We start from the raw sequence: 4,056 nt of genomic DNA, 5'->3' as shown, positions 1-4,056 counted from the left end.
CCAGGTACCCCAGCTCCTGACCAAAAAGAGAACACACTGATCTATAATTTTTTAGCTGTTTGCATACACACACACACACACACACAATGGAATAATACATGGCAATGAGAAAGAATGAAATTTTACCATTTGTAGCAAAGGATGGACCTCGAGGGAGTCATGCTAAGCAAAATAAATCAGGCAGAGAACAGATACCATATGTTGTCACTCATAGGTCTAACAAGAGAATCCTAACAGGGGACCATGATAGGGGGAAAGGGGAGAAAAAGAGTTAGGGAAAGGGAATGAGGCAAATCATGAGAGACTCTTGAATACTGAAAACAAACTGAGGGCTGAAGAGGGAGAGGGGATAGAGAAGGGGGTGAGGGTCATGGAGAGGGGCACTTGTGGGGAAGAGCACTGGGTGATATATGGAAACCAACTACATAATAAACTATTAAAAAAAAACAACCTCATCATTGTACGGGCACCTCAGAGGCTCAGTTGGTTGAGCATCTGGTTTCAGCTCAGGCCATGACCTCTCAGTTCATCAGGCTCCCTGATGTCAGCATGTCAGTAAAAAGCCCACTTCAGAACCTCTGTCCCCATTTCTTTGCCCCTCCCCAACATACACCATCCCCAAAAATAAATACATGTTTTTAAAAACTCATCATTTTAGGTTTAAGAAGAATACAATACATAATGAATGAAATTAAACAAAAAGTAATCCTTTACCAGAATTCAGTAAATTTATGACTTATCACTAATTACTGCATTTTTCCCCAATGACTTTAACAAGTGTAGACATAAACACTCCTCCTCAAGCATTTTATGTCATTAACTGTCATTAAAAATGTAAACATAACTAGATGGATACACAGGTACCCAACTTTCACACTCCTCCATGAGGAGTATTTGATATGAGAAAACAGAAACACATCTACATCTGCACCTACTTCATACTAATATCCTCATCTCTTTTACACCTGTATCTGGATTTTGTCTTTCTATCAGCATTAGAACATCTACTTATAGTGTAATAATCCTGATAAAATTTAAAGACATTTCAAGACAATTTCTTCAATCTATCGCTCTTTTGAGGATTCAAGTTCATAATTAGCTCGTTCTTGCTCCTTGTTTTGCAGAACCAACACTAGATTTTATTTTCATTTTTACGGAAGGAAACAATAAATTTGCAACAGAGATTGCCAAAACACCAGGGTTTGCTGCAAAAAAGTTATCAGCCTTCAATATCTGTGTACTCAACAGAATGCCACAATATTTACAATTTCTGATTACCTGAAATCTTAACTTCTGCAGCAACAAGTTCATTAAGAACGTCTAACCCAGACAACATGCTAAAAAGGACAGTCAGGACACTGATGTTCACTCTGCCTTACCACACACCATCTCAAAAGGAATTAAAGGGGGGAATAAAAAAACCACTCAACCCTTGATTGCCAGAATCATCTTATTCTCACAGAAAATACTTCTTTTTTTCTTTTTTTTTCAGTTTTAGTAGTTTTTTAAATAATTTAATGTCAAATTGGTTTCCATATAACACACAGTACTCTTCCCCAGAAGTGCCTTCCTCCATTACCACCACTGCTTTCCGCCCCCCCCCCTTCAACCCTTGGTTCCTTTTCAGTATTCAATAGTCTCTCAGGTTTCGCATCCTTCTCTCTCTCCATCTCTCTTTCCATCTTCCCCTCCAGGTGCCAGACTGACTGGCTAATTTCTAAAATAAAATTGCCAATCTGTATTTGCAAGAGAAACAGGTTATCATGCGAGAAAGTGGGAGATGGTACTTGTTAGGCTGAATGCATTCCATGGTAAGGTCCACTACACTTGAATAATCTTAGGCAAGTTAGACACCCACTGAGCCTTGTGTTTTTCATCTCTAAAACAATGATAATAATAGTACCTACCACATAAGATTCATGGAAAAATCTAACTAATATATTCAGATAAAACATTTAAGCACCGATATGTGCATCGAAATCATTGTAAGAATTAACTAAATATTAACTTATTAATTTTAGAAGGACTAATATTCTATAAATGCTTCACCATTCATATGACAAGGGGAGCTCTGGAAACATTTTTTTCAATGATTTAACATGCCACTGAATATAGATTTCTACAGAAGTTTTGACAACTAACCACTACTGAAAATCCCAAACTAATGACCAAGACTGGAGTAGGTGAATAGGATCTCTCATTTCACAGATGGGAGAACTGAAATAAAAGGAAATATTTGTTCATAAAGACTCCAATATCTTAAGATTAAAAGATAATCTTTTATTATTTAGAATAAGTGAATCAAATACTTGAAGAAAATAATTATTTTATCCCTCTATTTAAAGCAGGTCTTTCATACATTTCTGCAGGTGTTTTTTGAAAAATTTTAGTAATATATGTATGATCTCTCTTTTTAAATAAACATTCATTAATTATAATATTTGAACTCTTCTAACTGTGGTCACTGAAATTTTCTTCCATACTACTCCTATTCATTTCAAATATCAGAGATTATTGTTCAATATTACATACCTGCGGTCAGTAAGGCAAAAAATGGAGATTCCTGTCCTGATCTGCTGCCTCCTGCTTAAATTCTTTGGGTAATATTTCCTCTTAAGAAACTAAGGAATTATAGTTTTCATGGATTCTTCCATCTGCAGAGAACTAATTTTTTTAATCAAGTGCTTTAATAACTCATTTACCAGTTTACCAAAATGATCAAACAATTTTCCTTCATTTTCTTACCATCTTTATTCTCTTTTAAATCTATGCGATTGTTTGGTTTTTTTATCATTGGTTTTCTATCCAAAGCAGAGCATACAACATATCATAATTTCCCATATCTTCCTGGCCTGGCAGCTAACCTGTTTCAAGTTTCAAAACGGGGTTTCAAAATAGACTCTTTTTTTCATTTTCTATGAGAAAAGACCTTTTACAATTGTTTTGTGGTCTATTAAAAAGCAAAATTGTTATATACATTAGGAGCCTAAAAGGTATAAAATAAATCCTTACCAAGAATATATATATATTTGTAATAATATTCATGCAAAAAATTATAATAATTACCTTGGAAACAAGCAGATAAAAATAGATGATTCTTGATCTGTTCAGAGGGATGACATAGTCTCAGGCGTGCACAATAGAAAAAGGAAAACTAAATAAAAGATGGAAATTGGAAAAAAGAACTCACATACTTCACATCAGCCAATTTCAATTAATATTTAAGGGGATATGTCCTTGTCTTGATCTTATGACCACAAATGAAATAAAAAAATCTCTTCTAAATCGAAAGAATAGATCTCAGGAACAAAAAAAGTAATGAGAAAAAAGTCTCATGCTTTGTACGTAGATTTCAAATTATATTTAAAATAAATACACATCTTAGGGGTACCTGAGTGGCTCAGTAGGTTAAATGTCCAACTTTGTCTCAGATCCTGATCTTGTGGTTTGTGAGTTCAAACCCCACGTCGGGCTCTGTGCTCACAACTCGAGCCTGGAGCCTGCTTCAGATTCTGTGTCTCCCCCTCTCCATCCTTGCCCTGCTCATGCTCTGTCTCTCTCTGTCTCTCAATAATAAATAAACATTAAAATGGTTTTATAATAAAATAAAATATACATTTTTTAAACTAACTGTATGTCAGAACAAGAATGAGAATTAGATCACAAAACTAGAAGAACAATTCTAAATGTATCTCGGCCTTTCTGTCTTGTCTGTTTGCCCTTTGATGCAGTATTGTTGCTACAAAGTCTCCTTTGCTAACTGTGCTGGGCTTGGAGGCTCTTGGAGAAGCTGCAAGGGAAGAGTCAGGCAGAGTATTTAAAGGCACTGGAGGGACGTGCGTGCAGTGTCAAGGACAATCCCTATGGGAACTCTTGGGCAAGGCTCCTGAAATTAAACTCTGGTGATTTTAATTTGCTATTGCTTTGGCCAAGGTGATTTATATGATAGATGTCTTTTAGATTTCCTCACATATATGACATTAAACATCAAATGTAGCTTTTATGGTGGGTGGATGACCAAAAAGTTTTTAAAAGAGACTTCTTATTTCGACACAA

At 35.4% G+C, this 4,056-nt stretch overlaps 1 protein-coding gene across 1 annotated transcript in view; it reads right to left on the bottom strand.

The window, feature by feature from the left end:
* Positions 1-3,105, bottom strand: part of LOC115306340 (olfactory receptor 4P4-like) — a 161,688-nt gene extending 158,583 nt beyond the window's left edge. The window contains exon 1 of the mRNA XM_029956682.1: positions 3,067-3,105. The gene's annotated coding sequence lies outside the window, so the exon portion shown is untranslated. The remainder of the gene's footprint in view (positions 1-3,066) is intronic.
* Positions 3,106-4,056: the final 951 nt, after the last annotated feature.

This window comes from Suricata suricatta, chromosome 11, assembly GCF_006229205.1.
Source record: "Suricata suricatta isolate VVHF042 chromosome 11, meerkat_22Aug2017_6uvM2_HiC, whole genome shotgun sequence".
Taxonomy (NCBI): Eukaryota; Metazoa; Chordata; class Mammalia; order Carnivora; family Herpestidae; genus Suricata; species Suricata suricatta.
Note: the sequence above shows the minus strand (reverse complement) of the source record. Positions and strands in the feature narration are given on the sequence as shown.